Consider the following 26,109-nt stretch of genomic DNA (forward strand, 5'->3'; position numbering starts at 1 on the left):
AAACTTGAACCATTTTATATTTTATGTATATTTGAGAATTCCAACTTGATATACCTCAGGTTGTCTCAAATTCAGCACTATTGATGGCCAGACAGTACTTTGTTGTGTGGGGCTTTCCTGTGTATTGTACAATATTTCACAGCATTTTGGGGTTCTACCTACTAGATACCTACAATGCCTCTCCCAGTCATGGTATCCAGATATATCTCCAAAAATTTTTAAATGCCTTTTGTGAGGGGAACATTGCCCCTGAGTATGAACCACTGGCATATATACAGCAAATGGTTGTATAAATCAGAGTGCGTATCTAGGGAGTAGTTAGAGCTTTGAGATTCATTGACGTATATGTGGTAACAAAGCATGGGAAGATAAGATCACTTAAGAGTGTGTATTGATATAAGAAAGCAGAAGATAGACCCTCTGGTACCAACATATTTTCTTCTCTTCCAAAAACCCTATTTTCAGTTATTACATTTAAATTAGCTCCCACTAATCTAGGTCTGAGAGATACAGTAGCAGTTCTCTTTGTAGTCTGCTGTCCAAATTTTACTTATGCTTTCCTTCCTCCACAAATTCTAGTGCTCTTATCTTTTCTATAAGTTTACATATGTCCCTTCAGGGAGATTTTCCTCAAAACTTAACTCTAGGAAAACCTATAGTAAACCCGTAATTCCACATATGTTAAATTATTTGTTGATTATAGACTGCCCATCATTGCTGTTTCCAATTGGCATAGTGCACCAAAACTGGAAATAAACTTCAGTAGTTAATAATTTCTATCCCGGTCATTCTACATTGCACATCTGAAATTCTGTCCTTCCCTCTTCAAATATTCCTGCTAACTTATCCAACATTAACATACGTGAGATTCTTAGAAATCCTTTATCATATTGATTTAAGTCAGAGCTCTGTCTTAAAAAATAATTTTCTTAGCTATTCAGTTCTATTAAATACTAGAAGTAACACAATATAGCTGAGTCTAATGGATTCATTGGGTTACTTCTAATGAAGTAATTAAGTGTGCAGTTTATTGCAACATTAAAGGTCCTATGAATTGCTTTACTCTCTGACTTGTATTATAAAATATAATGTCAAATTTAATAGACAAAGATTTAAAAGACAAAAATAGAATTATCCTCAAAAGATCTGTACCAGAAATCAGGAGACTGGACTCTATCAATATTGTCTTGAGGAAATTACATATTTTCTCTGAGCCTCCCTATCTTCACTTGAAAAATGAAGTGGCTAGACTAGATCAATAGTCTCAACCTAGGCTACTACATATTAGAATCACTAGGGGAATATTTTCAAAAATTCTAAGCCTACCCCATACTCATTAAATCAGAATCTCTGGGGATATGGTCTAGCCATCTGATATTTTCTTACCCTGTGCTCCATGGTATCTAAATTCTTCTGATTCATATGCGTGTGTGCTGAAGCCAAAATCTTTTGTGTGAACAAACATCTTTGAAGTCCTAATATAAGTTAATTGATAGTGACTCAATATGCATATATTGTTTTGCACATAATTCCTTAAGAACATATCTAATGAACAAAGTATGATACAGATACATAGTTTGTATTATGTTTTCTTGTACATAGTTACACATATTTTCATAATTATTTTTGCCAAATTTTGTTTCTTCTTCAGCTAAATTATAAAACTTTGTGGAAGCAAGACATGTCATGTATTTTTTGGACTTCATAGCAATTACAGCAGCTCTCTTCATACATTATGTTCTCAATACCTATTTCTTGAATGAATAAATTGACTACTTTATGTTGACCACTTTCCATATGATAATAATTGATTCCATAATCTTGTCTTCTTTACTGAGCATTATGCTTTAAAAGCTGAATTAAATTAAGCTTATTAATCATAACTATACTTGCTTCTTTATTCTTCATGGGGACCTATAATTTGGGTCCCTATGGAAAATAAGGACAAACATTATTTCCTGTAGAGAACTGAGATTTTTCATTTGGCTTTAGTACAGTTCATTCCATTTTCCCCTCTGCTGAAGAGGCAATATTAGTTGCATGTGTATGATCAGACTAAACCATTCCCCTGACCACAGTGATTGGTTTAGGACTGAACATGTGACATAAGAGGCCAAGCAAAATCACGGGGTGGGAATGGAGGACATGAAAGAATGAGCAAACAAAGATAAGCCTTAAGGAAATACTGTTTAAGGTTATTAAAATGTCATGAAATATTTGAGGAATATCTTACAGTAAATTGAGGCTGAACTGGAAGGTTATATTATATTAAGGAACAAGATTATGCTGTAAAACAAAAATCTGAATTGGATTAACTTTTACCATCGCACAGCCTATGGAATAGTTAAGTAAGATTTTTACAAAGAGCAACAAAAAATGCTTGATATTTGTTGCTTTTAAAAATAGAAATTGTTCACAGCCATTTCACTGGGAAATTTTGAGCTCACAGATGATCCAAGTAGAGCTTTATTTTTAGGCTTGGAAAAAACATTTTCCTAGTAACTTTATTTTATGTCATTTCTTAATGTAAAGTTGTATTTATATATTTTTTCAATCTGTTTAATATTGTATGGAAATTGTCTGAATTAAATAATTTGTCCTTTCAAAAGAAACCATCCTTATAGAAGAAAATTATAATGACAAATTATTTTTTAGTCTTTAACAGCTACAAAATAAAGCTCAAATTCCATTTTCTCAGTTTTAAAGGACTTCCACAGTCTGACTTCAAGCTACATTTCTAATATTCTCTCTCATCATTACTTTAGTCTATATGAACTGCTCAGAATATAAACTATATACTTGCACATGCCATCCATCTTGTATTGAATACTCACGCTACATTTTTAGCTACTTTTTCGGTACAGAGATTGCCCATATTCCCCCTTCTCCCCGACCATACAATTTCCCCTAACATCTTCCATTGGTATGGTACATTTGTTACAAGTGATGAACAAATAATAATACATTATATTAGCTAAAATGTAAAGAGTTTTATTAAAGTATACTTGATTTACAGTGTTGTGATAATTTATGCTGTACAACAAAATAATTCAAGTATACATATACTAGCATCCATTCTTTTTAAGATTCTTTTCCCATGTAGATTACCACGGAATATTGGGTAGAGTTCCCTGTGCTATACAGCAGTTCCCCATTGGCCAATCATTCCATATACCAGAGTGTGCATGTGCCAATACCAAACTCCCAATTAATCCTTCCCCCAGCTTGTCCCCTTTGATAGCCATAAATTTGTTTTCAGAGTCTAAGAGTCTGTTTCTTTCCCACAAATAGTTTCATTTGTATCCTTTTTTCAGATTCCACATATAGGTAATATATCTTTGTGTTAATTCAATTCAGATTTTTATTTTACAGCATACTCTTCTTCTTAAATATAACATAATCTTCCAGTTTATGGAAGTATCAGTTTTCTGATTTTTTTCTTCTTCAATATTTTATTTGCTTGTCAGTGTATTTTGCCTTTCCATAAGAATTAGAAAATTTATTACTACCCACAAATAAATTGCTGAGACTTTGTTGGATCTATGAACATGGAATATCTCCCCATTTATTTAGATCATATTTGATTTCTTTCATTAGAATTTTGTAGTTCTCCTTATATAGATTTTGTAATAAGCTTTTAGATTTATACATTGGTATTATATTTTTGGGTAATAGTGTAAGTCATATTTTGTTATAAATTTCAATTGTTCTTTCCTGATATTTAGGAAAGGACTTGAATTTTTTCCTTCCAGTTTTATTAAGATATAATTGACATACTACACTGTATAAGTTTAAGGTGCACAGCTTAATGATTTGTCTTACATCATAAAATGATTACCACAATAAGTTTAGCAAACATCCATGATCTCATATAGATACAAAATAAATTTTTTTTATAATGAGAAGTGAGTTTTCTCTCAACAACTTTCATATATAACATATAGCAGTATATTAATCATATTGTATGTTATATTCCTAGTACTAATATATCTTATAATTATAAGTTTATACTTTTTGACTAACTTCATCCAATTTCCCCTCCTCTTCTCCCACCTCTTGTAAGGTTTGTTCTTTAAGTTAGTTTTTTGTTTTTTATAGTTGACATACAATGCTATATTAATTCATGGTGCACAATATAGTGATTTGATATTTATATGGATTATGAAATGTCACCACAGTAAGTCTAGTTACCATCTGTCAGCACACAAATATATTATTACTAACTGATTTCCAGTGATATACATTTTAGTCCTGTAACTCACTTATTTTGTAAATGGAAGTTTGTATCTTTTTATCTCTCACCTGTTTCATTCATCCCTCAGCCCCCTCCATCTGGCAACCACTATTTTGTTCTCTGTATCTATAACTCTTTCTGTTTTGTGATGTTTGTTCTTTTTTTTTCAGATTCAACATATAAGTGAAATTATATAGTATGTGTCTTTCTCTGTCTTATTTCACTTACCATAATATCCTCTAAGTCCATACATGTTGTTGCAAATAGGGAAATTCCATTCCTTTTTTTTATGCTGAATAACATTCAATATGTATCCATATATATGGCTGAATATATATATATATATATATATGAATATATATATATATATGAATTTATACACAAACACACATCATCCTTTTTATCCATTTATCTATCAGTCTACTGATGGGCGCTGAGATAGCAAATGAATTTTTTATATTAATCTTGTATCCTATAACCTTGCTAAGAGTGCTTATTTTTTTCAGGGTTTTGTTCTTTTTATTTGGGGTTTTCTGTATAGACAATCATGTAATCTGCAAATAAAGACATTTTATGTCTCCCTTCCAAATCTCTATACATTTTCTTTCTCTTTCTTTCTTTCTTTCTTTCTTTCTTTCTTTCTTTCTTTCTTTCTTTCTTTCTTTCTTTCTTTCTCTCTCTCTCTCTCTCTCTCTCTCTCTCTCTCTTTCTCTCTCTTCTTTCTTTCTTTCTTTCTTTCTTTCTTTCTTTCTTTCATCTTTTTATGGCTACACCCATGGCATATGGAAGTTCCCAGGCTAGGGGGTGAATCGGAGCTGCAGTTGCCAGCCTATGCAACAGCCACATCAATGCATGATCTGAGCCATGTCTGTGACCTGCACCAGAGCTCATGGCAACAAAAGATCCTTAACCCACCAAGAAGGGCCAAGGATCAAACCCTCATCTTCATGGATACTAGTGTAGTTTAGTACCACTGCACCACAAGTGGAACTCCTTTTCCTTTTTCTTGGCTTGTTGAATTAGGACTACTTTTATAATGTTGAATAGTAGTGATGAGAGGAGACATCCTTATCTTGTTCCCATCTTAGGGGGAAAGTATCAAGTTTTGCAGATATTCATTATCGGGTTGAGGAGTTGCCTCTACTACTAGATTGCTGAGAGATTTTATCATGAATAGGTGTTGGATTTTGTCAAATGCTTTTTCTTGCATCTATCAATATGATTGTATGAATTCTCATCTTTACTCTGGAAAATGATGTTTACAGTCACTGATTTTTTTTAATATTCAACTAGCCTTATATAACTGTGGAAAAATCCCACTTAGTAGTGTGGTATAATTCTTTCCATATTGTTGAACTGATTGATGAAATGACATTTGAGAGTTTTGTGTCTATGTTAATGAGGTACTGGCATGCAATTTTTCTTTCTTTAACAGCTTTGTCTGTTTTTGGTAGTAGTGTAATGTTGGCCTCAAAGAGTGAGTTGGGGAGTATTTCCTCTGCTCTGTATTTACTCCATGTTGTAGAGAATTTGAATAATTTCTTCCTTAAATGTTTGCTATAATTCTCCAATGAACCTATCTGTGTCGGTACTTTCTGATTTAAAAAGTTATTGACTATTAATTCAATCACTTTAATAGATATAGGCACATTCAAATTATCTACTTATTTTTTGTGTGAATGTTACTACATTGTGTCATTCAAGGAACTGATCAATTTCATCTAGGCAATTAAATTTGAAGAGAATAGAATTGTTCATTATATCCTTTTATTATTATTCCAATAAAAGGAATCAGTAGCAATGGCCTCTCTTTTGTTTCTGATATTAGTAATTGTATCTTCTTTATTTCCTAGTTAATTGGCTAAAAATTTATAAATTTTATTATTTCAAAGATGCAGCGTTTGGTTTCATTGATCTTACTCTACTAACCTCATATTTTCAGTTTCACTGATTTCTGCTCTAATATTTATTCCTCTCCTTCTGCTAACTTTGTATTTAATTGCTCTTGTTTTTTTAAAAATATTAAAGTATACCTTTATTTATATCTAATTATGAAAGGATATTTTTAATTTAGGTAGAATGACATAAAACAATGAATTGTCATATAGTGGTTTAATTAACCAATATTTGTAAAAATCCTTGATTCATATATGAAGTTTTAATAGTTTTATTTATTTTTATTAAATTATAGTTGATTTACAGTATTATATTAATCTCAGGTGTGAAACATAGTGAGTCTATCTATTTTTATAGATTATATTACATTTAGAATTATTGCAGGAGTTCCCACTGTGGTGCAGTGGGTTAAGGATCCAGCATTGTCTCTGCAGCAGCTCGAGTAGCTGCTGAGTTGCAGGTTCTATTCCTGGCCTTGCACAGTGGGTTAAGGATATGGTATTGCTGCAGCTATGGTGTAGGTCACAGCTGTGGCTCAGCTTCAGTCCCTGGCCTGGGAACTTCTATATGCCATGGGTGCAGCCAAAAAAGAAAAGAAAACTTATTACAATGTAATAGCTATATTTTCCTATGCTGTACATTATGTCCTTCTTGATTATTTTATACAAAATAGTTCATCTCTCTTAAACCCGTACACTAACCTTGCCCCACTAACCTTCCATCTGCCCACTGGTAACAACTAGTTTATTTTCTCTATCTCAGTCTGTTTCATTTTATTAACATTCATGTGTTTTATTTTTTAGATTCCACATTTAAGTGATAACAAAGTATTTGGCCTTCTCTTACTTATTTCACTAAATGTAATAAACTCTAAGTCCATCCAGTTGGCAAATTATTTTTTAATATATGAGTAATAATCCATTTTATATATATAAAGATTATATATATAATCTTTATCCATTCATCTCTTGATTACAATTAGGTTGCTTCCATATCTTAACTATTATAAATAATACTGCTGTGAACATTAGGTTGCATGTATATTTTAGAATTAGGATTTTCATTTTCTTTGGATATATATCCAAAAGAGGAATTACCAGAACATATGATAGTTCTATTTTTAGTTTTTTGGGTAACCTCCAAACTGTTTCCCATAGTGGCTACACTAATTTACAATGCCATGAATAATGTACTAGGGTTTACTTTTCTCCACAACATTGCTAGTATTTGCTATTTGTAGTCATTTTCATGATAGGAATCTTAACAAGTGTGAGGTAATATCTCATTTCCAAGATTGATTTTTTATTTCTCTGATCAATAGTGATGTTGAACTTTTTTTTCCATGTGCCTCTTGGACATCTGTATACATTCTTTGAAAAAAAAAAGTCTAATCAGGTCTTCTTTCCATTTTTAAATTGAGTTGTTCATTTTTTATATTGAGTTTTATGAAATATTTACATATTTTGGATATTAATGTGTTGTAATACTTGAAAATATTTTCTCCAATTTAGTACACTGTCTGTTAATTTTACCAATGATTTCCTTTGCTTTGTTAAATCTTTTACTTTTAATTAGGTCCCATTTTGTTTATTTTCATTTAAATTTCATTTCCTTTAGGAAATCATCTAAACAATATTGCTACAATTTATGTCAAAGAGTGTTCTACATAAATTTACCTCTATGAGTTTTACAGTATCCAGTCTTAAACTTAGGTCTTTAATCCATTTTGAGTTCATTTTTATATATGGTGTAGAGAAAGTTCTAATTTTTTTTTACCTGTAGCTCTCCAGTTTTACCAGCACCATTTATTGACAAGACAATCTTTTCTCCCTTGTATATTCTTGCCTCCTCTGTTGTAGATTAATTTACCATAGGTGTGATAGTTTATCTTTAGACTTCCTATTCTGTTTCATCGATTTATGTATGTGTGTGGTTGTGTCAGATTTAGGCTATTTTGATTACTGTGGCTTTGTAATATAATCTAATAACAGGGAGTGTGATGCCTCCGTCTGTTTTCTTTCTTCAGGATTCCTTTGTCAATTCATGTCTTTTTTGCTTACATATAAATTTTAGATTTTATTTATTCTAGTTCTGTGAAAAATATCATAGGTATTTTGATAGGGATTGCATTAAATCTGCAGAATGCCTTGGGTTGTATGAATATTTTAACAATATTGACATTTCTAGTCCAAGAGCATGGGATATCTTTCCATTTTTTGTATAAGCTTCAATTTTCTTCATTGTGTTTTTAAAGTTTTCAGGAGTTCCCATTGTGGCATAGGAACCACAAGGTTGTAGGTTCAGTCCCTGGTCTCGCTCAGTGGGTTGAGGATCTGGCATTGCCATGAGCTGTGGTGTAGGTTGTAGACATGGCCCGGATCTGGCATTACTGTGGCTGTGGTGTGGTACAGCTCTGATTCAACCCCTAGCTTGGGAACCTCCATATGCCATGGGTGTGGCCCTAAAAAGCAAAAAAAAAAAAAAAAAGTTTTCAGGGTATAGATCTTTCATCTTGTTGGTTAATTTTTAAATTTTTTTATTATAGTTGATTTATAATGTTCTGTCAATTTCTGCTATACAGCAAAGTGACCCAGTCATATATATATATATATATATATAATTTTACTCATATATCTTCTATCATGTTCTGTCACAAGTGATTGGATATAGTTCTCTGTGATATACAGCAAGACCTTATTGCTTATCTATCCTAAATTTAATAGTTCTCATCTACTAACCCCAAACTCCCAGTCCATCACACTCCCTCCTCCTCCCCCTTTGAAACCACAAGTCTGTTCTCTATGTCTATGAGTTTGTTTCTGTTCTCTAGATAGGTTTTTTTGGGGGCCATATTTCAGATCCCACATATAAGTGATATCATATGTTATTTGTTTCTCTCTTTCTGCCTTACTTCACTTAGTATGAGTGTCTCTACTTCCATTCATGTTGATGCAAATGCCATAATTTTATTCTTTTATGGCTGAGTAGTATTCCATTGTGTATATGTACCATATCTTCTTAATCCATTTATCCACTGATGGACATTTAGGCTATTTCTATGTCTTGGCTATTGTGAATATTGATGCAATGAACATAGAGGTGCATGTATCTTTTCAAATTATGTTTTTTCCAAATATATACTCTTGGATTGGAATTGTCAATATTTTTAACATGTCCATACTGTAGTACACAAGCAATCTACAAATTTAATATGAACTGTATCAAGTTACATATGACTTTTTCACCAAACTACAACAAATAACCCCAAAATTTATATGGAACCCTTAAAGACCCAGAATTGCTCTCAAAATTCAGGAAATATTACAAAGTGACAATAATCAAGACAGTAACACAAAAGCAGATATACAGATCAATTGAAGAGTATAGAGGGCCCAGAAATCCCAGAAATAATCCCAGACACCTATGGTCAATTTATCTTGACAAAGGAGGTAAGAATATAAAATGGGAAAAAGATACTATCTTCAGAAAGTGATGCTAGGAAAAATGGATAAAAGCATATAAATAAATGAAAGTAGAACACACTCTCATACCATTCACAAAAATGAATTCCAAATAGTTTAAAGACTTAAACATAAGACAAGACACCATTAAACTACTAGAAGAGAACAAAGGCAAAATATTCTATGACATCAACCATACAAATGTAGGTCAGTCTCCCAAGGCAATAGAAATAAAAACAAAAATAAACTGATGGAACCTAGTCAAACTTAGAAGCTTTTGCCTACCAAAGGAAACCATAAAAAAAGACAACCTATAGAATGTCAGAAAATTGTTTCCAATGATGCAATGGACAAGGGCTTAATATCCAAAATATATGAACAGCTCATGCAATTCAACAGCAATAAAACAAGCAACCCAATTGAAAAATGGGTAGAAGGCCTAAATAGACATTTCTCCAGAGAAGACATGTGGATATCCAACCAGCACATGAAAAAAATAATGCTAAACCTCACTAATTATTAGAGAAGTGCAAATCAAAACTACAATTATGTGCCATATCACACCAGTCAGAATGGCTATCATTAATAAGTCTACAAGTAACAAATTCTGGAGAGGGTGTGGAGAAAAGTGAATCCTCCTACACTTTTGGTGGGAATGTAAATTGGTAAAATCACTATGGAAAACAGTATGGAGGTACCTCAGAAAACTAAATATAGAACTACCATGTGATCCAGCAGCCCCACTCCTGGGCATATATCTGGACAAAACTTCTGTTGGTTAAGTTTATTCCTAGGTATTTTATAATCTTTGATGTGATTTTAAATGGGATTTCTTACCAAAGTTTCTCTTTCTGATAGCCTATTATTAATGTATAGAAAAGCAACAGATTTTTGTATATAGAAAAGCAACAGATTTCTGTATATTGATCTTTTATTCTAAAACTTTATCATTTATGAGTTTTAATAGCTTTTTGGTGAAACATTTTGAGTTTCCTTCCAATATATAGTTTGCTATCTGCAAAAGCTGACAGTTTTAGATCTTCTCTTCTAATTTGCAAGCCTTTTATTTCTTTGTCTTGTCTCATTGATATGGAAGTCTTCCAGTACTGTGATTTTTATCCTCCTTCCTTCCTTTGTCCCTCCCTTTCTTTTCTTTTCTTTTCCTTTCCTTTTCTTTTCCTTTCCTTTTCCTTCCTTCCTTCCTCTCTCTCTCTTTCTTTCTTTCTTCCTCTTTCTTTCTTTCTTTCTTTCTTTCTTTCTTTCTTTCTTTCTTTCTTTCTTTCTTTCTTTCTTTCTTTCTTTCTCTCTCTCTCTCTCTCTCTCTCTCCCTCCCTCCCTCCCTCCCTCCCTCCCTCTCTCTCTCTCTCTCTCTCTCTCTCTCTCTCTCTTTCTTTCTTTCAGCTGCACCCATGGTATATGGCAGCTCTCAGCCCAGGAATTGAACCCTCACCACAGCAGTGACTACACCAGGTCCTTAACACTCTGAGCCACCAGAGAACTCCCCTTTTTCTTAACATGGTGCATCACATTGTTTGATTGGTGGATATTGATTCCTTGCATCCTTGTAACAAATCACACTTGGCCAAGGGATTTGACCCTTTTTATATATTTTTGAATTCAGTTTGTTAATATTTTATCGAGGATTTTTGCCTCTGTATTCTTTAGAATTAGTGTCCCGCAATTTTCTTTTTTTGCATTGTCTTTGTCAACTTTTGGTATTAGGTTAATGATGGTCTCATGGAATGAATTTGGGAGTCATTCTTCCTCTTCAATTTTTTTTTGGAATAGTTTGAGAAGGATATATATTATCTCTTCACTATAGGTTTGTTAGAACTCTCCTGTGAAACTGTCTGATCCTGGAGTTTTCTTTGCTGGGGATTTTTTTAAATTACATATTCAATTTATTTACTATTTATCAATCTGTTTATCATTTTTTTGATTCAGTCTATGAAGGTTGTATGTTTCTAGAAATTTTTCCATTTCTTCTTGTTTCTCCTGTTTTTTGACATATAAGTATTCACAGTACTCTTTATGATTTTGTTTTTCTATCTCTGTGGCATTAGTTATAATTTCTCCTCTTTCATTTCTTATTTTGTTCACTTGAGTCCTCTCTCTTTGTACCTGGTGAGCCTGACTGAAAATTTATCAATTTAATTTCTTTTTCAAAAAAAAAAAAGAAGCAGCTCTTGCTTTTCTTGATCTTTTGTTTTCTTGGCTTGTATCTTATTTATTTCCTCTCTTGTTTTTATTATTTCCTTTATTCTGCTGACTTTGGGATTTCTTTATTGCTTTTTTTATAATTCCTTTATATGTTAGATTAGGTTTTTTATTTAAGATTTTTATTGTTTTTTGAGATAGGCCTGTATCACTATAAACTGAACTAGATCTGCTATCACTAGATTTGCTATCACTAGAACTGCTTTTGCTGCATCCTGTAGATTTTGGAGTCATGTCTGTTTTCCCTTTTGTCAAGGTATTTTCTGAATTCATCTTTGATTTCTTCATTGACCCATTCATTTTTTAGTACCATGCTGTTTAGTATTTGTGTGTTTGTGCTTTACCCATTTTTCTTGTTGTAATTGATTTCTACTTTCATACCTTTGTGGTTAGAGAAAATACTTTGTAATATTTACAACCTCTTAAATTTGTTATATTTCTTTTGTGGCCAGTATGAGATCTATCTAGGAGAATGTTCCGAGTGCACTTGAAAAAAAAAATGTGCATTCTGATATTTGGGGGTGGAGTGTCATGTAGATATCTATTGTTTTGAGTGTTGTTTATGGCCACTGTTTCCTTATTGGTTTTCTGTCTGGATAATGTAAGAGAGGGACTTAATATTATTATACTATTGTCCACTTCTCAATAAGTTTGCTAATCTTTGCTTTATATATTTAGGTGCTCCTGTATTATGTGTATATATATTAATTAGTTTAATATCCTCTTCTCGTATTGATTCCTTTATCATTATATAATGACATTTTTGTCTTTTATTGTATATTTTGTTTTAAACTCTCTTTTATCTACCTACACTTTCTTGTCATCTCTATTCCCATGAAATATTTTTTTCCATCCCCTCAATTTGAGCTTTTGTGTTTAGCTCTGGTATGGGTCTCTTGTAAGCAGCATTTAGGTAGCAGCATATAGGTCTTGTTATTTTTTTCTTCTAATTAGGCATTCTATTTCTTTTTTTTTTTTTGTCTTTTTGCCATTTCTTGGGCCACTGCCACAGCATATGGAGGTTCCTAGGCTAGGGGTCGAATGGGAGCTGTAGCCGCCAGCCTACGCCAGAGCCACAGCAAGCCGGGATCCAAGCCACGTCTACAACCTACACCACAGCTCACAGCAACGCCAGATCCTTAACCCACTGAGCAAGGGCAGGGACTGAATCCACAACCTCATGGTTCCTAGTTGGATTTGTTAACCACTGAGCCACGATGGGAACTCCCAGCTATTCTATTTCTTTTGATTAGAGCATTACACACATTGACATTTAAAATAATTTTTGATAGGTAAGTACTTATTGCCATTTGTTACTTATTTTCTAGTTTCTGTAGTTCTTTCCCATTTTTTTCTTCTCTTTTAGTTTCCTCTCTTGTGGATTTGATGATTTTCTTTAGTGGTGTATTTGTATTCTTTTTATCTTTAGTTTTCTGTGTCTTTTGTAGGTTTTAGATCTGTAGTTACCATGGAGATTGAATGTGTTGAGATATATATATATATATATATATATATATATATATATATATATATATATATATATAGTTGTTTTAGACTGGTACTTCTTTCTTTAAGTTCAAACATATTCTGAAAGTCCTACCTTTTCTTAAATCCCATCCACACATTTTGTGTTTTTGATGTCATATTTCAAGTATACATGTTTTTTCCTTTAATATTATGGTAGTTATATTTGATTTACAGGTTTCTTTTTGTCTTTTAATCTTTATACTACATTATTTAAATTGCTGACCCCAGGACATTGTTATGTATTTGCTGTTAATAGTCAGACTGTTTTTCTTTTCTATAAATTATTTACTTCTTTTATAGAATTTTCTGTAACACTTAGGGAAGACTCAACATTCCTTTTAGGGTAGGTTTAGTATTGATAAATTCTTTTTTTAATTTAATTTTATTTGACCATAGTTGACTTCCAATGTTGTATTAGTTTCAAGTGTACAGCAAAGTAAATCAACCATACCTACCATAGTTGACTTCCAATGTTGTATTAGTTTCAAGTGTACAGCAAAGTAAATCAACCATACCTATAAATATATCTATTCTTTTTTCCCATATGTTATTACAAAATATGTAGATTTCCCCCTGCTATACAGTAGGTTCTCCTTAATTATCTATTTTATACAGTAGTGTGTTATTCCCACCCTCCTAATTCTTCCCTCCTCCCAATGGTTTCACCTATATTAACCTTAAGATTTGTTGTGGAATATAATAAAAATTATAGAAAATAGTTTATTTATAAAACAGAAATCTTTTAGTTTTTGATTGTCTGAGAATTTCCTTACCTCTCCTTCTATTCTAAATGATAAACTTGTTGTGTAGGGTATCCTAGGTTGTAGGTTCTTCCCTTTCATCCCTTTAAATATATTATGCCACTCATTTATAGCCTGCAGTTTCTGCAGAAAAGTCAGCTTATATTCTTATACTGGTTGCCTTGTACATGATTCTTTGAATTTTTCTTACTGCTTTTAAAATTATTTCTTTATGTTTAACTTTTGCCATTTTAATCATGATATGCCTTGCTGTGGGTCTGTTTGGTAAATATTCTTTTGGATTCTCTGTACTTCTTATCCCTTGGTATTTGTTTCCTTCATCAGATTTGGGAATTTTTAGGTATAGTTTCTTCAAATACATTTTCAAAAACCTCTTATTAATCTCCTTCTGGGATGCATATAATGTGAATGTTGGTATACTTGATGTCCCAGAAATCCCTTAAAATATTCTCATTTTTTAAATTTGTTTTTCTTTTTTCTGTTCTGACTGTGTGATTTCCATTATTCTTTCAAATACTTATGTGTTCTTTTGCATCACCCTAGTTCACTGTACATTCATTCTAGGGTGTTTTTTACTTTAGTTATCTTATCCTTATTACTGACCAACCCATTTTTGTATTTTCTAATTCCTTGTCATAATTATCACTGTTTTTTTGTCTTTTTTTGCCATTTCTTGGGCCACTCCTGCTGCATATGGAGGTTCCCAGTCTAGGGGTCAAATCGGAGACATAGCCACCAGCCTACGCCAGAGCCACAGCAACGCAGGATCTGAGTTGTGTCTGCAGCCTACACCACAGCTCACAGCAACGCTGGATCCTTGACCCACTGAGCAAGGCCAGGGATTGAACCCGCAACCTCATGGTTCCTAGTAAGATTCGTTAACCACTGAGCCACGATGGGAACTCCTATCACCGTTTTTTTTATTCTTTCACTTAATTCAGTTAATATTCTATTACTAATGCTTTGATTTTATCTGATAGTTTATTTCTGTTTCATTTGGGTATTTAAGGGGTTTTATTTTGCTCCTTCAGTTGAAATAAATTCTGTTTTCATTTTGCTTAATTTCCTATGTCTCTATGAAATTAGAGGAAACAGGCATTCATTACAGTACTGAAGTGGTGTCTTTATGTGGAAGAATTCCTATATAGTCAGAATGTACCCAATGACTTTGGTTGGAAAACTGGATTTGATGTGAACACAGCATTTTTCCTCAAAGTGTACTGGCAGCCATCACCTTGGTAAAATGTTGTGCTGTAGATTGAGGTGTTCTGCCTGTGGCCAGGTGTGAGCTGCAGCTTCCCCATCTGCTCAGGGGCCATCAGCATTCTATCAGGTGTGAGGTAGGGTACCAAGTTGCTGAAACAGAAGCCACAAGTGTTGGGTCTGAGTCGGCTCCATTTTTTTTTAAACAAGATAGATTTACTAAGGCATCAGAGGGGGATGGGCTGAGCTCAAGATGGCACCAGCTCTGATCATGAGGAGGTACTAGGCTTATAAAGGATCTGTGGCAGGAATCTGTGGCTGGATAGTGTTCATGGTGGGAACTTGTGGCAGGAATGATGATGAAGAAGGGAAAGGTCAAGGGAGCAGTAGGGGGTCAAGTCCCATGACAGAGGACAGTTAATCCTTGTAGGAGGTTAATCTATGCAGGAAGTTGTTTTCCACAGGCCATTGTTTCTTGCTACCCAACTTGAGCATCCATACTCTAGGAGAGGGTGTCCACAGCAAGTCTTCAAGGTGAACAGCTACATTTGGGGGTTGGAAGTCTGTCTCCATCCTCCTGGGAACCTATCATTCCAGCCTTTTGTAATATGAAATAGGGGTGTTGGTCCACTCTTCTGTAGCTACTTCCTGCTGGCTAAGGGGAACAAGTACTAGGTGGCTTGACATGGTAGGTTCTGGAAAATTAGAAGGCCAGTGTTGGATGCGGAGTTGGTAATGGAAAGGCAAAGTTCCCAGTTTGGTGTTCCTGGTTGGGCTCGAGACGATTGGTGGGGAAGTGCCTAGATCAGGGGCCCAAACCTGGGTGGGATCTGGAGGTTAGCCCAGGAAGAGCTGCCCTTGCCTGCAGCTCTCCTGGTTGCAAATCCAGGAGTTTTAGTCACTGCTTACCTGCTTCCTTTTCCCTTACCATTCCCTTCCAGGTTTGGCACCAAATGTTAGGTTTGCCAAGGGAGGAATGCACAAGGCCACCTTTTGTGTGTGTGTGTGCTTTTTCCCTTCCCAGTAACAGCACACTTGCCCCAATGGGGAACAGTGCTCTGGCAAGAACAGTTGTTTTGGGCATTTTATATGAGTCTGGGTGTGGGCCCTAGCTTTCAGTCACAAAGAGATATTGGGACTGCTTCTGTACTCCCTATGGTAATGCCAGTAACAGATGCCCCACCTTGCTCAGATACCACTATCTTGGGTCTCATCCTCCTTTTTTCCTCACAGCTGAGCTCTCCCCTCACCCTCTGTCACCCCCACCTTGGTGTGAACACAGGGAAGGTGGGGACTGTGTGGACTCTGCATGGGTTGGGGCACTGACTATGTCAGTGTTGTTACAGAATTCAGGACTTCTTCCAATATGGTGCCTTTAAACGTGCAAAGTATGTTTGCCCTTGCCCTATTCAGACTACTCCTCATGTCTGAGATAATTTTGTGTCTCAAAACTTAGCTTTATCCTTGGCTATGGCAGCCCTTATGCCAGTATGGAGTTACTTTGTGAAGCAAGTGGTACTGGAATGGTCACTTGGCTCAGTCTGGGACTCATACCAGGTGGTTGCAGGAAACCATCCAGCCACCTGTGCAGTTTCAGTCTTCACTCTCTGCCTTGTTTTAGGAGTAATTCAGCATGCACGTGCTTCTCAATAGTAGAGTCTAGGCTTCCCACAGCCTTCGTACTTGTCCAACTCAGCTTCCATCCAGCCAAAGGGATTTGTCTTCCCAGTGCTGGACCTGAGGACAAGGACACCCAATATGTGGTTTGAACTGTTCACTCCTCAAGGAGAATCTCCACCTGTGTGCTCTCCCATATTCTCTGAGTCCCTTCCCTGGGGCACAGGTCTCAACTTGATTTTTTCTCTTCCATTCCTGCCTGATTCCTTGTGAATGTTTCTTACAGCCTTTTTCCCAGTCTCCAGTTAGTTTTCAGTGAGCAATTATTCCACATGTAGATGTGTTATTGATATGTTCGTGGGGGGAAGTGAGTTCTGGATCCTCCTACTCCAACATCTATCAAGATCACTCCTCCCTTTTGCTTTTCAGTTTTTGTAAATTGGGAGATCAGGTTATTCATTTTAAATCTTGTTTACTAATGTATGTGTTCAATGCTGTAAATTTCCACTTAATTACTATGTTTACATATCCTACAAATTCTAATAAGTTACAGTTTCATTTTCTTTTAGGTCAAATATTTAAAATATTTTTTTAGAAAAATTTATTATATTGATTTACAACGTTTTGTCAATTTCTGCTGTATAGCATATAGCGAAGTGACCCAGTCATTCATATATATACATATTGAATTATCCTCCATCATGTTCTTGAGACTTCATTACTAGTGTATTATTTAGAATTTTGTTGTTTATTCTGCAAGTACTTTTGGATTGTTCACTTATCTTTCTGTCATTACTTTCTAGTTAATTCATTTGTGATCTGAAAGTGATATACGATTTGTTTGGTGACCATTCTGTGTAAGTTTGAGGATAATACATATTCTACTGTTGTTTCTTGAAATATTCTATAGATGAACATTAGATCTAGCTGAATGGTAGTACTGTTCATATCAACTAGATCCTTACTGATTTTCTGTCTACTTATAGAGAGGTGATTATTTTTCTAGTAATAATAGATTAAATTATATCTTATTGCCTCAATATTTAGATGAGTTGTTGTTAGATAAATACATATTCAAGATTGCTGTTTTCCTAAATAATTGACCTCTTAAATAATACATGATGTTTTTCTTATCCTGATAATTCTTACTCTGTAATATCCTCCATCTGAAGTTATTATAGCTAGTCCAGTTTTCTTTTTATAAATCTTAGAATTGTATAACTTTCTCCACTCCTTTTTTAACTGAAATATAAGTGGCATAACTTTTATAAGCTTAATATGTATGTATTGATTCAATACACTTATATATTGCAATATAATTACCACCATAGTGTTAACTAACACTTCTGTGGTATAACATAATTATCATTGTTTTTGTGATGAGAACATTTAAGATTTCATCTCACAAACCTTGAAGAACGTAATGCAGTATCATTAACTATAATCACAATTGTGTATGTTAGCTCTCCAGAACTTATTCATATTCTAACTGCAGTTTTGTACTCTTTGAACAACATCTCTCCAGTTCTCCAATCCCATCTGGTAATGACCACTCTTCCCACTATTTCTCTAAGTTTTTATTTTTAGGGAGTTGGAGATTGCATCCATGGCATATGGAAGATCCCAGCCCAGGGACTGAATCTGAGCCACAGTTGCAAACTACGCTGCAGCTGCAGCAATGCCTGATCCTTTAACACACTGAACAGGCCCAAGGATCAAACCTGTGGCTCTGCAGCAACCCAAGGTGCTGCAGTTGAATTCTTAACCCAATGAATCACAGCAGTGACTAAGTTTGGCTTATAAAAATTTCACACAGAAGTGTTATCATATAGTATTTTTCTTTATCTGTCTGACTTATTTATTATAGTGCCCTTAAGGTCCATCTGTAAGAATAATATTTCCTTTTTTCTCATGGCTGAATAATATTCATTGTATACATCATGTATTCTCTATCCATTTTTCTACTTACGTTGCTTCCATATCTTGGCTATTGTGAATATTGTCACAATTAATATGAGAGTACAGCTATCTCCTCAAGAGAGTGATTTCATTTCTTTTGCACATATACTCAGAAGATGGTAGTTCTATTTTTCATTTTTTGAGAAAACTTTATACTGTTGTCCACAGTGGACATCATTGGAATTTATTAGAAATTACTTTGAATTTATAGATTGTTTTGAGTGGTATGGACATTTTGACAATTTTAATTCTTTGAAGCCACAGACATGGGATATTCTTCTATTTATTTGTTTCTTTTTCAAGTCCCTTTATCAATTTTGTACAGCTTTCAACATTTAGATCTTTCAACTCCTTGGTTAAATTTAATCCTAAGAATTTTTTGATGCTTTTATAAATGAGATTGTTTCTTACTTTCATATTTAGATAGTTTATTGTTAGATTGTAGAAACACAACTGATTTTTGTATGTTAATTCTAGATCCTGCAACTTTACTAAACTCATTAAGTTCTAATAGTTTTTTATGGAATTTTTATGATTTTCTATGTATAAAAACATGTCATCTGCAAAGAGAGACAATTTTACTTTACCCTTTTCAATTAGAATGCCTTTTATTTCTAATTGCTCTAAAACTGTTCTTACTATGTCAGATACAAGTGGTGAGAGTGGACATTCTTGTCTGTTTCTGATCCTGGCCAAAAAGCTTTGAGTGTGATGTTACCTGTGGTCTTGTCACATATGGCCTTTATTATGTTGGGTTATGTTTTATGTATACATAAATCGTTAAGGATTTTTATCATGAAAATATGTTATTTTTTTCAAATTCTTTCTCTGCATCTATTGAGATGGATATATGATTCTTATCTTTTGTTTTGTTAGTGATAGGTCACATTTATTAATTGATGTATGATGAACTATCATTTCATCCCAGGATTAAATGCCACTTGATCATGGTGTGTGATACTTTCCACGGGCTGTTGAATTATGTTTGCTAATATTTGGTTGAGGTATTTTATTTTTATGTTTATCAGGGATATTGGCTTGTAATTTTCTTTTCTTATACCGTCTTTGTTTAGTTGTGTCATCAGAGTAGTGCTGACCCTATGAAATGAGTTTAGAAGTTCTATGTGTGCTTCTATTTTTTGAAAGAGTTTTAGAAGGATGGGTATTAATTTTTCAAATGTTTGATAGAATTAACCAGCGAAAATATCTGTTCCTGGGCTTTTCATTCTGGAGAGATTTATTTTTTTATTACTGATCTATTTACTCATTATTGTTCTGTTCGGAATTTCTATTTGTTCATGATTCAGTCTTGGAAGAGTATATCTTTCTAGGAATTTATCCCTTTATACTAGGTTATTCAATTCATTGGCAGGTAAATGCTCATAGTAGGTCTTTTATGTTCCTTTGTATTCCTATAATATCACTTGTGATGTCTCCTCTTTCATTTCTGATTTCATTTATTTTAGTATTCTTTCTTTTTTTCTTACTCTAGCTAAAGTTTTGTCAGTTTTATAATTTAAAAAACTTTTTATTTCATTATTTTTTCAATTTTTTTCTAGTATCTATTTCACCGTATCACTCTGAATGCATTCAATATTATATGACAGTATGTCTTTTAATTGGTGTATGTAGACAATTTAAAGTGATTATTCATACTAGATTAATATCTTCCTATTACTGTTTTCTATTTCTTGCCCTTGTTCATTGCTTATTCTCAGTCTTACACAATTTCTCTACTTTTTTCTGGTTTTAATTTAGTTTTTGTAAAGAGAAGAAAGTTGTTTTATTAAAGAGAAGAGCATTATCTCTTAGCATGCATGTCAATAATTCTTGAGGTGTTTGTTTTCTTTTCATTTTTGTTTTATGTTTAAGGAGTTTCTCTAGAGTTCATAATATAAATTTAAAATTAACTCTTTCAAATGACTATGTCAAATAACACTATACTCTTGTATATATAGTTCAAATACTTTATAACTGAATAATCCCAATTCCTCCATGCTGCTCCTTATAAAATTGCTGTCATCCATTTCACTTATCTAGAGCAATAATCAACAAGTATAATTTTACCAATTAATTTTAAATAGTTATCAGACTAATTACAATTTTCATATTGCTATTTCCTATCAGTCTTCAGGAATGATGCATGTTGCTCATAAACTTCTAAGGGGTCATCTCTGAACTTTGTCATTGTGAGTCAATTTTACTTCATCAAATTTACTTATACATTTGATTTTCATTATTCTAGGTATCTCGGGATACTGGTATATGTTTAGGTTTGTGGTTTTGCAAGTTTCTGTCTGCTAATTTTTATTTAATGTAAAAGAAGTAGACATTAAGATAAAGATAAGGCATTCTGAAAATTAGAAAAGATTGAAGACGTTAAGTAAAATTTTGGCAATTTTAATGCTTCTGTGATAATAAACATCATTTAAGTCAATTGTTTATAGAACTAAAATTCTGTTTGTTTATTTATAAACTTGTTGAAACACACATAATAAACTAATTAGAACAGTACAGGAATTCTCCATCATCTAACCATATCATTTTTTTTCATATTTTATTTTCATTTACCTGAGTAAAGCTAATATGTTTTCTTGTTTTCAGACAGAGGAGGAGACAAGGAAGTAAATCAATGATCAGATTCAGTTATTTTTGATTAACTGACAAGAATGACTCTGACTTTCTGGAAATTACAAATGGTAAATATGGCATGAGATATATATTGCATTTTGTGTGTGTGTGTGTGCGTGTGCATGCGTGCACGTGTGTGTGTATTGGTGTTTACATGCATGTATATGTATTTTATCTTGAGTAACTGGAAATAAGAGTCCCTTTACCATTGGAATTCCCTCTTACATGCTGCATGTGATTTAGATGTTTGTAATTTTTGCTGTTCTTGTATAGTAATTGGTCTCAGCCTACTGTTATGTTATAGGGCATGGGCTTTTTTCAGCCTTACAAACTAACATCCAAAAAATCATCAGGAATTCCCATCATGGTACTGCAGAAACAAATCCAACTAGGAACCATGAGGTTGCAGGTTCAATTCCTGGCCTTGCTCAGGGGGTTAAGGATCCAGCATTGCTGTGAGCTGTGGTGTAGGTCGCGGACGTGACTCGGATCTGGTGTTGCTGTGGCTCTGGCATAGGCCAGTGGCAAAAGCTCCAATTAGACCCCTAGCCTGGGAACCTCCATATGCCATGGGTGAGGCCTTAAAAAGACAAAAGACAGAACAAATTGTCAAATTTTAAAAACTGATTACCAGCTCACCTTCATCAGGATGTTCACAGATAATAAAAATCAATACAACTCTTAAGTATTTTGATTAAATAACAAAAACTAAAGGGCCGCTATTTGCAAAAATGTTGAATTAGATGTTTTTTGACATTGATAAAGATTAGGCCAGGGACGTTTTAATTTTAAAAAATTGGATGGCCAACAAACACATGAAAAAATGCTCAACATCGCTGATTATAAGAGAAATGCAAATCAAAACTACCATGAGATACCACCTCACACCAGTCAGAATGGCCATCATTAATAAGTCCACAAATAACAAGTGCTGGAGGGGCTGTGGAGAAAAGGGAACCCTCCTGCACTGTTGGTGGGAATGTAAACTGGTACAGCCACTATGGAGAACAGTTTGGAGATACCTGAGAAATCTATACATAGACCTTCCATATGACCCCACAATCCCACTCTTGGGCATCTATCTGGACAAAACTCTACTTAAAAGAGACACGTGCACCCGCATGTTCATTGCAGCACTATTCACAATAGCCAGGATATGGAAACAATCCAAATGTCCATCCACAGATGATGGATTAGGAAGAAGTGGTATATATACACAATGGAATACTACTCAGCCATAAAAAGGAATGACATAATGCCATTTGCAGCAACATGGATGGAACTAGAGAATCTCATACTGAGTGAAATGAGTCAGAAAGACAAAGACAAATACCATATGATATCACTTATAACTGGAATCTAATATCCAGCACAAATGAACATCTCCTCAGAAAAGAGAATCATGGACTTGGAGAAGAGACTTGTGGCTGCCTGATGGGAGGGGGAGGGAGTGGGAGGGATCGGGAGCTTGGGCTTATCAGACACAACTTGGAATAGATTTACAAGGAGATCCTGCTGAGTAGCATTGAGAACTTTGTCTAGATACTCATGTTGCAACAGAAGAAAGGGGGGGGAATGTAATTGTAATGTATACATGTAAGGATAACCTGACCCCCTTGCCGTACAGTGGGAAAATAAAAAAAAATATATTAAAAAATAATAAAATAAAATAAAAAAATAAAAAAATAAAAAATTGAACAGTGTACATTACTCCGTAAACATAATAGTTGATCACATTTTAGGTTATATGTGAATTGCTCAGTGAAAAGAGTGATTGAATGAACCCACCTTTTGAATATATGTCTTCTACAAATTAACCTACTTAATGGAGCTTGAATGTGCAATGGTTTATTTATGCTCAAATGCCAATTATTTTTATTTAGTATAATTTTTTTCATTATAGCTGGTTTACAGCATTCTGTCAATTTTCTACTGTATAGCATGGTGACCCAGTTACACATACATGTATACATTCTTTTTTCTCACATTATCATGCTCCATCATAAGTGATGAGACATATTTCTCAGTGCTATGCAGCAGCATCTCATTGCTTTTATGTTCCAAATGCAATAGTCTCCATCTATTGTCCCCAAGTTCCCAATCTATCCTGCTCTCTCCCCCTCCTCCTTGGCAACCATGAGTCTATTCTCCAAGTTGATGATATTCTTTTCTGTGGAAAGGTTCATTTGTGCTGTATATTAGATTCCAGATATAAGTGATATCTTATGGTATTTGTCTTTCTTATTGTGAATTATTTCACTCAGCATGAGAGTCCTGAGTTCCATCCATGTTGCTGCAAATGGCATTATTTGGTTCTTTTTATGGCAGAGTAGTATTCCATTGTGTATATATACCACATCCTCCTAATCCAATCATCTGTTGATGGACATTTAGGTTGTTTCTATGTCTTGGCTATTGTGAATAGTGCTGCAATGAACATGAGGGTGCATATGTCTTTTGCAAGGAAAGTTTTGTCTGGATATATGCACAAGAGTGGGATAGTTGGGTTATTTGGTAGTTCTATGTATATTTTTGTAATGTACCTCCATACTATTCTCCATAGTGGTTGTACCAACTTACATTCCCATCAACACTGCAGGAGGGTTTTCTTTTCTACACACCCACTTCAGCATTTATTTATGGGCTTATTAATGATGGCCATTCTGACTGGTGTGAGGTGGTACCTCATGGTAGTTTTGATGTGCATGTCTCTAGTAATCAGTGATGTTGAGCATTTTTTCAAGTGTTTGTTGGAAATCTGTATATCTACCTTGGAGAAATGTCTATTCCGGTCGTTTGCCCATTTTTCCATTGAGTTGTTGGCTTTTTTGCTGTTGAGTTATATAAGTTGCTTGTATATTCTAGAGATTAAGCCCTTGTCAGTGGCATCATTTGAAACAATTTTCTCCCATTCTGAAAGTTGTCTTTTTTGTTTTCTTGTTGGTTTCCTTTGCTGTGCAAAAGCTTGTCAGTTTGATTATGTCCCACTGGTTTATTTTTGCTTTATTTCTGTTGCTTTGGGAGACTGACCTGAGAAAATATTCATGAAGCTGATGTCAGAGAATGTTTTGCCTATGTTCTCTTCTGGGAGTTTGATGGTGTCTTGTCTTACATTTACGTCTTTAAGACATTTTGAGTTTATTTTCATGCATGGTGTGAGGGTGTGTTCTAGTTTCATTGATTTGCATGCAGCTGTCCAGGTTTCCCAGCAATACTTACTGAAAAGACTTTTTCCCAATTTATATTCTTGCCTCCTTTGCCAAGGACTAATTGACCATAGGGGTCTGGGTTTATGTCTGCATGCTCTATTCAGTTCCCTTGGTCGGTCTGTCTGTTTTGATACCAGTACCACACTGTTTTGATGAATGTGGCTTTGTAGTATTTCTTGAAGTCCAGGAGAGTTATGTCTTCTGCTTGGTTTTTGCTTCTCAGGATTGCTTTGGTAATTCTGGGTCTTTTGTGGTTCCATATAAATTTTTGGATAGTTTGTTCTAGCTCTGTGAAAAATGTCCTGGGTAATTTGATAGGGATTGCATTGAATCTGTAGATTGCTTTGGGTAGTATGGCCATTTTTACAATATTAATTGTTCCAACACAGGAGCATGGAATATCTTTCCATCTTTGCATCATGTTTCATCTTCTCAATTAATGTTTTACAGTTCTCAGCATATAGGTCTTTCATCTTCTTGGTCAGGTGTATTCCCAGAATTTGATTTATTGAGGGGGTGCAATTTTAAAAGGTATTGTATTTTTGTATTCTTTTTCCTATATTTCATTGTTAGTATACAGAAATGTGACTGATTTCTGAAAGTTAATCTTATATCCTGCTACTTTCCTGAATTTTTTTAACAGTTCAAGAAGTTTTTGGGTTGAGTCCTTGGGGTTTTATATTTGTATTTTCATGTCATCTGCAAACAGGGACAATTTTACCTTTTCTCTTCCAATTTTGATGCCTTTTATTTCTTTTGCTTTTCTGATTGCTGTGGCTAGGACCTCCAGTTCTATGGTGAATAATGGTGAGAGTGGGCATCCTTGTCTTGTTCCAGATTTTAGTGGGAAAACTTTAAGCTTTTCTCCATTGAGCATTACATTTTCCGTGGGCTTGCTATAAATGGCTTTAATTATGTTAAAGTATGTTCCCTCTATGCCCACTTTGGTAAGAGTTTGTATCATGAATGGATGTTGGACTTTTTCAAATGCTTTCTCTGCATCTGTTGAGAGGATCATGTGGTTTTTCACTTTTCTTTTGTTAATGTGGTGTGTGACATTGATTGATTTGAGTATGTCGAACCATCCTTGTGAACCTAGGATGAATCCCACCTGGTCGTGGTGTACAATCTGTTTGATATGCTGTTGGATTCGGTTAGCTAAAGTTTTGTTGAGAATTTTTGCGTCTATTCATCAAAAATATTGGCCTATAGTTTTCTTTTTTGCTGGTATCTTGTCTGGTTTTGGAATTAGGGTGATGGTGGCATCAAATAATGTCTTTGGGAGTGTTCCTTCTTCTTCTTCAACCTTTTGAAAGAGTTTAAGGAGGATGGGTATAAGTTCCTCTTTGTATGTTTGGTAGAATTCGCTTGTGGGGTCATCTGGTCCTGGACTT

At 34.1% G+C, this 26,109-nt stretch overlaps 1 protein-coding gene across 1 annotated transcript in view; it reads left to right on the forward strand.

Annotated features, from left to right (window-relative positions):
* ZC3H12B (zinc finger CCCH-type containing 12B) overlaps window positions 1-26,109 on the forward strand; it is a 518,102-nt gene that overhangs the window by 249,721 nt on the left and 242,272 nt on the right. The window contains exon 2 of the mRNA XM_003360341.4: window positions 21,480-21,574. The gene's annotated coding sequence lies outside the window, so the exon portion shown is untranslated. The remainder of the gene's footprint in view (window positions 1-21,479; window positions 21,575-26,109) is intronic.

This window comes from Sus scrofa, chromosome X (genome assembly GCF_000003025.6).
Source record: "Sus scrofa isolate TJ Tabasco breed Duroc chromosome X, Sscrofa11.1, whole genome shotgun sequence".
NCBI classification, from domain to species: Eukaryota; Metazoa; Chordata; class Mammalia; order Artiodactyla; family Suidae; genus Sus; species Sus scrofa.